Genomic DNA, 11,757 nt, shown 5'->3' on the forward strand with positions numbered 1-11,757 from the left:
AATCATTTGAAGAGGGTTAAAGGTTCATAATGTATCTGTTTGATGAAGTTGAGCAGTAGTATCTGTGGGCCAGATATTTCATGGTATTTAGAGACTAGGCAGTGGATTGTGAGCTTGGGCAAATTTATTTGTTATTAAATTCTTTTTCCTTCAGCTCACCTCATGAGCAGATATATAGTTTTCAAAAATAAGCTGTCAACAACTTTGGAATCTCCCAGTTGGGTAGGTCCTTAGAGAGGAGATAGATTTTCTTGATTAAACAATGTACCACCTCACTAGACAGGCTTGAAAGAGATGGAAAAAATGGAGTTATTAACCATCTCAGTGCTCTTCAGAAATTGCAATTTCTATTTCAGCAAGGCAAATAATTTCTCTTTGGGTAAATAACAAAAGTGGACTGTAAACTCTCCTTCCCTTTGTCCTATGCCTGAGAACTCAGGTCTGTGAAGATTCCATAGGTTCACTTCCTTCTCCCAGTTGTCTGTGCATGGTGGACAGAGTTGAGGCCTGGAAATGTTATGTTATGACTTTTAGAGCTCTCTCAGAGCACATCCTGCCTACTGGGCTTCAAGTTCTCAAAAGAAAATATAAGATGTTGTGCAAATCATATATTAACAAGATGATGAAAAGAAAACACAAGATGGTACATTAAAAGCGTTCATCGTTTCCTCCAGAGATTCAAAGACATGCCTATCAGGCACCTATAATATGCTTAGTAATTGGTTAGGATGAACAAGCCATTTATTGGGCATTCAGTAATGACATATACATGATGAATAATAGGAGTCAAATATAGCATGATAGAAGACAAAATCAGATACCGTAGGGACCAAAAGGATGGTGGTCAAGAAAACTGAGATAATCAGCAAAACCTTTAAGAGTCTTCACTAGTGAGAATGATTTGCCTAGTAGCCAAAGCCTTCATTGTTTTCCTTATGGAGCCAACATGATACATTCCCTGATTGTTTTTTATCAGCTAACATTCCATGCCCTCAGAAATGTGATCATTTAGGCCACAGCAGGCTTCTTCTACAGAGGCCTAAGTCCTCCTGAGTTCTTCTATTTATCTGGGGACTCCAGAAATTTGCAGTGTATGGTCAGGCTTATGAACCATATGGTCGAGGAGCCCCTCAAAGGGCAGCTGGGCTTCAGAGACATGCCCAAGGGTGAGCCTTTGGAAGAGATACTCAGCCAAGCCAACCTATGGGCCAATGAGCCTGCAGATCTTAGTCAGGTGTTTCCCCATATCCTTGATGAGTTTTACCTCTACTTCCAGAAAGTGGTTCTCCAGGAAGTCACAGACATGGGAGTCTACTCAGGCAGAACCCAGGGCATGCATATCCAAAAGGGCCTCGTTCAGGTTCTTTTCCAGAACCAGGTGGCTTCTGAGGTGTCCAGGGTTTTACCTATTCATCCTGGGACAACTTCTGCATGTTCTAGAAGAGGGTGCGGCTGCTGCACTGGTTTTGCATCTTCAAGAGAAGCTCAGTGCCCTCCAGCCTCTCCTCAGCCAACCACAGAAGAAGTGCCCCCTTCCTCACCCCCCACCCCCCAGCCACATCCTTGCAGTGGAAATAGAAGCCAAGAGAGAGGTAGGTGTAAGAGGCCCTCAGATGCATGTTGATCATGAGGTTGTTGGCAACCTCCACCTCAGTGTAATAATTCTAACTAATCTGGGAGCTCATGGTTGAGCTAAGTTGGAAAGAAAGTATTCGTTGGTCCCAGAGGCAGATGGTGGCCAAGAAGATGGCTCTGGTTGCCACTGGCAAAAAGGTTGGAGGGTGGTCAGAGGCTGGTAGAGGGGGCATTCCTGGGTCTGTTCTGTCCAAATACTGTTGAAGCAAAAGACAGATCCCTGGAACCGCTGGGCACACCGCCTCACTGCCCCCGTCTTCTTCTCAAGCCTTACTGTTATTTTTTTTAATGTTTATTTATTTTTGAGAGAGAGAGAGAGAGAGAACAAGCAGGGGAGGCACAGAGAGAGAGGAAGACAGAGGATCCAAAGTGGGCTCTGTGCTGACAGAGGCTTGATCTCACAAACTGTGAGGTCATGACCTGAGCTGAAGTCCCACTCTCAACCAACTGAGGACCCAGGTGCTCCTCAAGCCCCACCATTATCGAAGGGGCACAGACCTTGGAATCAAAGCGAACTGGGCTTGAGGGGTGCCTGGGTGGCTCAGCCAGTTAAGCGTCTGACTTTGGCTCAGGTCATGATCTCACAGTTTGTGAGTTTGAGCCCCTCGTCAGGCTCTGTGCTGACAGCTCAGAGCCTGGAGCCTGCTTCGGATTCTGGATACCTCATAGCATTTGGAATTGCCCCTCCAGTGAAATCCTAAAGATCTACATTTTTTACATTACCTTTTCATATCATTCTAGCTCTCTTATTTCTATACTCATACCTATTCTCCAATTTTTCTTGATTCTCCATTCATCCTTGTTCTTCCTCTCCTTTCTTGTGTCTCTAAGTATAGACAAGACTAATAACGCTCTTTGACAACTTTCTTGTTTCCTCATCTAGCCTCATTTAGCAGCAAAACTCCACTGCTAAATCAAACCACATGATTACCTCTTCTGTTTTTATACCAAGTCTCTAGAGAGCTATTAGAAAAACAAGATTAAACTTTGGTGGGTATTTTTAAGTATACTTTTTCCAGCCCAGCTCTGGTGAGGTTCCTTGGAGCTCTTCACATTTCAAAACACAACATTCTCCTTGGGTTTCCTACATATCACCTCTCTGAAATCTCCCAGCTGAAACTCTAGCCATGTACATCGTGAGAGGAACTGCCCTATCTTTTCTGCTACTTCCCCTCTCTCAATCGTTTCCCAGTTCCTCCCCCTATAATTACATAGATCCACATAGTAGAAGGTTCTGTACTTATCTTTTCCTATTTACTTTAGGACGTCATTCTATTGTTCACCCCTCTCTCTTCTGTTGCTTTATCCTTCATCTACGTACTTTCTTTCTCTCTCAAATTGAAATATGTCCAGGGTCTTCTCTCCTTCATATGCTCCCCTTCCCCAGACACTATCTTTTCTTTAATATTTATTTATTTATTTATTTATTTATTTTGAGAGAGAGAGAGAGAGAGAAAGTGTGCATGTGAGTGGGGAAGGGACAGAGAGAGAGAGAGGGAGAATCCCAAGCAGGCTCTGCACTCTCAGCACAGAGCCTGACTCAGGTCTCCATCTCACAAATCATGAGATGACGACCTGAGCCTAGACGAAGAGTCGGGACGCCTAACCGACTGAGCCATGTAAGTGCCCCTCCCCAAACACTATTAACTCTCAGTTTGAAACATTCCTACTGGTCTTTGCTGTTATAAATCTCCTACCTCTCCTTCCTCCTCCTCTTTCTCCCCCTCTTCTTCCTCCTCCTCCCCCTTCATCTTTGGTCTTCCAGTAAATACCTGAACATTTTGTAGAGTTCTATCTTCAACCCTTTCCTACCGTCATTCTGGATCATCTCATATGGAGATTCTGGTCACAATATTTAATAACTGGCAAAGGTGGGCATGGACAAATAGAAACAGATTCTGGCCATAAGCATCTGACAGAGCCATGCCAGAGCATCACAGCTGAGCATTAGCCCTGCCTCCACGGCATCCACAGTCACCTGTTCCCCAATCTGTACCACCACCCTGAACCTCTTCCGTAAATCAAAGTGGACACATTCACTGGGATGTAGCACAGGCACCATAAGTTTAACATTTCCTAAACTGAGCTCTTCTTTCCCTCTTTCTTCCAAATGTATCTTCTCCTGCACTGTCTGCACTTCTAGGGAGTACAGAGAGGGGAGTGGCATCCTATTCTATGTGGAGTAAAACTGTTTCACCGCTATGATCTTAGGTCCATTTTCTACCTTTGCTGCAGTGAGAAGAACACAAATCTTGAACTGTGAACTTCCCTGCTAAAATCCTACAATGGCTTTGAACTGCTTTGAGGATAACAATCATACTCCTTAGGGCATCCAAGGCTCTTGCAGACTTGGCTTCCGCTTACCTCGTTGACATGATTGACCTCTCAGCATGTCTCAGCACCCTTAACCCTTCATGCCCTCCACTTTATGCTAGATGTAGCCCCCAATATCAGTCCCCAAAGATTGTGCTAGTTTTTCCTTGTGCCTTTCCACAGCACCTCTTGGCTACCTGGGCCATCATTATCACCACCAACTCACCCTGACTTCTTTGTTAGGATAGCTCCTACTTAACTTTAAAAACCTAATATCTAGTTTTAAAAAACACAAAAAACAAATAACAACAACAACAACAACAACAAACCTAGTCAGAGATGTCATTCCCTTTAGGAAGACTTCTTGAGCTCCCCACTTTCCAGTTTGGGTTAAATACACTCCCCCTACTCATGACACCTCACGGTTACCTCTTCCATTCCACTCATTAGAAATTAATGCATCTCTCTATTTACCTGTTTGCTCTTCACCGCGATGTGAAGTCCTTAAAAGCAGTTGGATTAGTGGCTGGCACACAGTAGGAGCTCAAGAGTTTATGGATTAAGGGGCTAATTGCACCAAGCAGGAAGATCATAAATGAACACCAACATGTGACATCGTGGTGTCTGTTCTTTGTTGGTAAAAAGGTTTGTTTATCATTTGAAAAAGGCTTGAAACACTGCCTGGTCTTTGTTCAGTGTTTGGAAAAACTATCAAGACACACGAAGTGTCCCTCAGGAGTTTCTGAGAATCTAAAACTGATGACAGGGCTCCGTGAGCACTTCCTGCTCCCCTGTGGGCACCACAAGTGCCTAATGAATCTTGACTGACTAACTCTACCTCTCCCGGTGCTTTGCCAAAACGCCTAGAAGGCTTTAGGTTAGTTTCATTTATCGTCCTTCTTTCTAGATTTTTCTCTCATGGAGTAGAAATGGTAGCCAAATGGACATAGGTAATACCTTTGCTTTGTATTTTGGGTGCTTTCTCAAATCCTGTCTCTATTTTAATCATTTCAGTAGAGCTAAATAATTTATCTTGTAATGTTTCTCTGTTGCCTGTAATTTTGTCACATCAAAGTGTGTTCCAGACACAAATTGTGATTTAGTATGTATTGTTCTGGATCCTGTATTGCCTGCAGCCATTTGATTTAAAATTCTAGAGAGAGATGTTGAGCTTACTAGAGGCTGAGCCACTGTGTCTGGGTGGGGGTGGGGTGGGGTGGTAAATATGTGGGGAAAAAGCAAGTCTGTGAGCAGGGAAGGAAGAGGTCACCTTTAGTCATTACAGCAGGCAAAGTAATTGGGAACAGATTAACTGCACTGTGATAAAGGTCTCCTTCTTCAGAATCATCTTATAAATTGTTTTCCAAATTGTGGTTAAAACATTCCCTCACTTGCCCTTCCCATCCTCATCTCTTACTGCCCAACCCAACCGCCCCCCCTCCAAGGGAGATTAGCAAAAAGTGGACAAAATTAATTTCTCAAATTCTTAAGTAGAAAGAAGTTCAAACCAATTATATCAGAGCATTTTATCCTTCTTGTGCAGATGCTGTTGATGATAATTTGAATTTTGCTTATGATTGAAATGCAAAGTAACTTCTTCCATTTGTGATTCTTCCTGGGGCTTCCTGATCTTATTGTCTGTCTCAGACCATTCTCAGTTTCTTTCCTTCCAAGGCTAACCACCACAGGGCCTGTGTTGTCTTCTGAATGTCCAAATGGCAAGGCTGGTGTTTCTTAATTCCACATTAGCATTAAGGAATGTAAGGGAATTAGCATTTATTGATCACACAGAATGTGCTAGCACAGTGCTGGGTGCTTACAGATGCTATCTCCTCTAATTCTCACCATAATCTAGCGATGAAGAGATTATTTTCAGCCTGTTAGATAAGTACATTGTTGATTTGACCAACAGAACACAGATTGTGGGGGAGCCTGGACTTGAATCCAATTAAGATTGATTCTGAAAGCTCATTATCATTCTGTTGCAAAGGTTACATCCTGCTATGACCATGGAGTATCACAAATTTAGCATTTAATTTCTGTTATTCTTAATTGAGTTTTTCTCTTAAACATTTCATTGTGGTTCTTTAAAAAATATTTTGTAATGTTTATTTATTTTTGAGAGACAGAGACAGAGCACGAATGGAGGAAGCGCAGAGAAAGGGGGAGACACAGAATCCAAATCAATCTCCAGGCTCCAAGCTGTCAGCACTGAGCTCGACATGGGGCTCGAACTCAAAAACTGCGAGATCATGACCTGAGCCGAAATTGGATGCTTAATCGGCTGAGCCACCCAGGCGCCCCCTCATTATGGTTCTTAATGAATTCTCTATGTCTCTTATGAAGTGCTTCAGAGGATACTGTGCATGCATGTACACATACATGGATATGCATTAGAAATTAGAGATAGTTCTGTTTATACATTAGGATATTTAGCCAATAGCATTTTCTATTGAGAATTCTTCCGTTTTCTATACTTATATCCTAATACAAGGAATGTGTTGGCATTATTTAAGGGCCGAGTTAATTAGATGTTGTGATATACACCATAAACAGAGTCTCACATGACCCAATCTTTCTAGCCTTGTCGTTCTGTCCTAAACATACTCAGGGCTTTGGCTTCCTCACACCTGCTTTGTGCCATCGGCCCCAGTCACCAGCTTTTCTCCATTTTCACTCGCAGAAATTCCTTAAGGCCCATGTGTGCTTCCAGAGCATCCCATAGTCCTGCTAGCAAAGCACTTACAACAATTTAAATTATCTGTGTGGCTGGGTAACGTATCATGACCTCCCTGTGAGGCTATTATATGTTCATTGCTTCAGAGGAATAATGTGGAGAGTGGAGAGCAAAAGGCTCCTTCAACATTTTGGAGGGAGAAGGACTTCCCTCTGTGGCAGAATTTGCTATCATGGAACAGAAGAGTGGTTCCATTTGTATCAATGGTGGCTGTGGGGAAATAACTTCACATCAGTAAGAGCAAAGAACAGGTTGGGTGAGCCTTCTGTTGGGGGATTTGTCCTTTGCTTCTCAAGACCAAAAAGCTAAATGTCACTGAATCTATTTCCAGGAGGACAACATGAGCTACTTGAAATAACAATTACCAATGGCAGAAGACTATCACTATTGTGAAGGCTCACTCTCATCCGTGTTTAACTGTTAGGGTGCCAAGCTATAGCAGGCTTCCATTGTGATAGTTGATTTGTAAAACATGAGCTTATGCATTTCACATGCTGTGTCCTCATGACTTTGATTTCAGTCATAATGAGCACGAGCAGATATCAATAGTGTTTTGTTTGTTTATTTACATATTTTTTTCTAGTGAAAAAAAATTTCAATGTAATTTATTGTCAAATCGGCTTCCATACAACACCCAGTGCTCATCCCAACAGGTGCCCTCCTCCATGCCCATCACCCACTCTCCCCTTCCCCCACATCCCATCCACCCTCAGTTTGCTCTCTGTATTTAAGAGTCTCTTGTGGGTTGCCTCCCTTCCTTTCTGTTTGTATTTTTCCCCCTGCCCTTCCCGCATAGTCTTCTGTTAAGTTTCTCAAGATCCACATATGAGTGAAAACATGATATCTGTCTTTCTCTGACTGACTTCTTTCACTTAGCATAATACCCTCCAGTTCAATAGTGTTTTTATATGAGCCAGAAATACATTTGTTCATGACTTGAGAGTAGTTATTTTTGATATACGATGATGTAAGATAATTTCAATACTGGATTTTCATTTCACAGGGTAATTATAACCACAGCAATAATTACCAACATTGTCATGATGGGGACCATTTGTTGAGTGCTTACTTGGAATACCAGTTGTTCTAAAATTAATTTTGAACCTGTGGTTTAACTTTTTTTTTTTAATTTATTTTTGCAAGAGAGAAAGCATGTGCACACAAGCAGGGGAGGGGCAGCGGAGATGGGGACAGAGTTTTCCAAGTGAGCTCTGCACTGCCAGCAAAGAGCCCAATGCAGGGCTGAAACTCACAAGCCCACGCCATGAGATCATGACTTGCATTGAAGTCAGACCTTAACTGCATGAACCACCCAGGTACCTTGTTTTAACTGGTTTTGAACCTAGGCCTAGAAAAGAAGGAGGTATCCTTCTCCTGTCCTTCTTGGGACCACATCTTGAGAGCCTTATGGGAGCAGCAGAAACTCCCAGAGTGGCCTAGGGGAAACAGAGTATGGGAGACTGGAATCTCACCTTCTTGAATATAGCTTGGGGGTTGCCAAGACTAAGAGAGTCTCTGAGTTCAGGATGGTAGAGGGTTGAATTGTGGACTCCAAGGGATACGTCCACCCAGAAGAGCAGAATGTGACTTTATTTAGAATAAAGGCCTTTCTTTTTTTAAAAAAAATTTTTTTTTCAACGTTTATTTATTTTTGGGACAGAGAGAGACAGAGCATGAACGGGCGAGGGGCAGAGAGAGAGGGAGACACAGAATTGGAAACAGGCTCCAGGCTCTGAGCCATCAGCCCAGAGCCCGACGCCGGGCTCGAACTCACGGACCGCGAGATCGTGACCTGGCTGAAGTCGGACGCTTAACCGACTGTGCCACCCAGGCGCCCGGAATAAAGGCCTTTCTAATGAAGTTAAGGTAAAGATCTTGAAATGATATCATCCAGGATTAGATTGGACTTTAATGATATCACCCAGGGTTAGCTGGATCCAATGATGAGCATCCTTATTAGAGATAGAAGGAGATACAGAGAGAAGGCCTGTGAAGAGGAGGGCAGAAATTGGACTTATGCAGCCTTAAGCCAAAGAACGCCAAGGGTTGCCACCAGAAGTTTGAGAGAGTCTCAGAACAGATTCTTCATTAGATCCTCCAGAAGGAGCCAACCCTGCAACGCCTTGATTTCAGATGTCTGGCCTCCAGGACTATGAAAGGATAAGTTTCTGTTGTTTTGTGACACCCAGTTTGTGATAATTTGTTACAGCAGCCCTAGGAAACTAACGCAAGAGCACCAATAGTCAGGCACGGGCCTGAAAACAGTCTTCCAGACACAATTTGCAAATCATCACGTAGAGAGCCCCTGACTGTCCCAGCTCAAGGGGTTGTTCTCCAGCATACAGCTGGAGCAGCCCAGAAGAGATCTCAGGCCAGGATAAGAGGACAAAGGAGGATAAGAGTGTGGGTTGGTTGTCTATTAAGTTGTAAAAGTTCTTTATATCTTCTAGAAAAAATCCTCCATTGGACATATGCTTTGGAAATTTTTTCCCAAGTGCGTGGCTTGGCTTTTCATTTTTCATAACTGTGTCGTTGGACGAACAAAGTATATAATTTTGATGATGGCGAGGCCTGCAACTTTTGTCTGTATAGATCTAGGAGAGGCACTGTGACTCTGGTCCCAACAGTTGTAGATGCAGTGGTTTCTCCTACCTAGGGTAGGAGATTCCTGGAGCTAAAAGCTACAAAAACTGTTCCCTGTCCCCCTAATATACTGGTCTTTTGCCTATTTGCTTACACTTCACCCTGCCTTACTGTGGTCTGTGTGTGTCAGGGCAAGCTCCCTTTGCAGATTCCCTCCCCAGTGGGTGTTTGGTTATGTTTGGCCAGTGGGTGGCGATGTCAGGAGACTGGCAAGGCAGGTACAGAGAAGTGAATTCTGTCCTTCCAGCATTTGGAGGAATAGTGGTGAGGGCTACAGTGGCTGAGGCTGCACCAGCAATAACAGTAGCTGGAGTACGGGCTCTGGTTTCTGCACAGGCATCTCAGGTCCAACGGGAAGCTCAGCAGCACATTGAGCCCTGGCTACGAGTAATGCTATTTTCCCTTTCTGCTCCTCCAACTACTGCCGGTAGTGGTTTCCCACAAATACAGATCCCCAGGGAACATTATTTTTCTTCTTTTGTCTTTCCAGCTGTTCCAACACCCTTGCAACCAATGCGTGTATTAAATTTCCTCTGTTGGAAATTGAGAGAAGTGTTTTTCCCCCTACCCCGATTGAACTTGACTGATATATTTTACTTCCAAATGTGGCAGAGAATCCTGTCTGCTAGCAGGCCAGCTCTGCAGAATTGTTCTAGGAAGTATTGTTGAAGGCTCTACCTAAAGGCTCTCCCCCTGCCCTTCTCAATTATTCAGGAGGCTTTCCCTTGCCCTTCTCAATTATTCAGGAAACACCCTGTAGAGCCATCTCTCTGATCTAGCTTGGGTCTGTGGTCAGGAAGTCACACATACGATCTGGTGACCAGAGATCCAGCATCTCTTGAGTGTCATAAGAGTGAGTGCTGATTGCCAGCAAGAACACAGTGTGGACAGGTTGGGAGTGTTTGTGGATTTCACTTTGTTGGGTATTTGTGACCACAATGATCAGTTGTATGATGGCTTGTAGGTGTTTTGTTTTTGTTTTTGTCTTTTTTGTGGTTACTGTTTGGGGTTTTCTTTTCTTTTCTTTTCTTTTTGCACACATTGACAATAAAACAAAGTGTGGCAGATATGCACACAAGTTTTAATCAGACAGATCTGAGTGAATCCAACTCTTCCCCTTATGGCCTGTTGGTTAATGTCACACAGTCTCTATTTTCTCACTGAGGGTAAAATGTCAGCAACAGCCTTCTAAGATTTTGTACAAGATTAAGTGACATTACCTGTGGATATATATGTAAAGCACTCAGCTTAGAGTTTGGCATATAGGTAAGTATTCAGTAAAAAAATAGTTATTAAATTCCTGGATTTGCAACATGGTTTTTTTTTGTTTTTTTTTTTTTGCCTGTAGGTATACCTTTTAAGGACGTGAAGGTGCAAATTACCAATTTTAGCAAATCCACCAACTTGGGAGACTGCCTGGGCCGGGGCCAATTTGTGTCACTGGATGCTGTGCCTTCTCCTGAGACACAAACCCAGAGGTCTGCTTTGAGGAGGAGATGAGAAAATGGCTACTTACTCTTGCCGGCCACAGTGATAGTGGATCGTTCAAGATAGAGCATGAGAGGAGCACACTAGGAGGAGTCCAGGTAAACTCCCAGCTGGTTTCCTTCACAGACCTTTCCTAAGAGGCAAATGTAGTCACCACCATCTCATAGAAGTCTGCAAAAGGCTGCTGATGAATGTGTTCCACTTTCTCAGTAGAGTGCAAGTTTTGAGCTTGGGGGCAATTTTTTGATGTCTTAACTCATCAGCAACTAAAAAAAAATTTTTTTTTAAGTTTATTTGAGAGACAGAGACAGAGCATGAGTGAGGAAGGGGCAGAGAGAGAGAGAGAGAGAGAGAGACAGAATCTGAAGCAGGCTCCAGGCTCTGAGCTGTCAGCACAGAGACCGGCATGGGGCTCAAACCCACAAATGGTGAGGTCATGACCTGAGCCCAAGTCAGAGGCTTAACTGACTGAGCCACCCAGGTGTCCCACTCATCAACAATTTTAAGAAAGTCTCCCTAAAACAAAGGCCGTTTCTGGGGATATGCCTTACAGACCTCCATGAATGATTCTTGGGAGGAAACCTGTAGAGAAAATTTAGCCACGGACATAAGAAATCAACTGGGGGATTCTAGGAAAGATCTTCCGGGCTGCAGGAGACTCATCCCGTCTTTCCTGTTTTGGAACTTATCAACATTGTGAGAAGTTGTGATGCTTGGTGCTATTGCAGCCATCTTGCAACCATAAGGTCACAAGAATCACAGAGATGCACGGGTAGCACTCTTACATTATGTCCCCACCCCGTAAGTGCCTACTCTATTGTATTGCTTTGACCCTGATTCAGTCTGGGCACAGTATGATGTCCAGTTGGAATTTGATAATATCTACTGGTTGGTAATATCTACTTGAGTGTTGCTCCCAAATTTTTCTCATTATACTTTCT

General features: G+C 43.4%; 1 pseudogene; it reads right to left on the minus strand.

Annotated features, from left to right (window-relative positions):
* Positions 1–1,201: 1,201 nt before the first annotated feature.
* Positions 1,202–1,685, minus strand: LOC125166225 (ferritin light chain-like; annotated as a pseudogene).
* Between the last annotated feature and the right edge of the window lie 10,072 nt (positions 1,686–11,757).

The sequence above is a fragment of the Prionailurus viverrinus genome, chromosome B2, assembly GCF_022837055.1.
Source record: "Prionailurus viverrinus isolate Anna chromosome B2, UM_Priviv_1.0, whole genome shotgun sequence".
Lineage (NCBI taxonomy): Eukaryota > Metazoa > Chordata > Mammalia > Carnivora > Felidae > Prionailurus > Prionailurus viverrinus.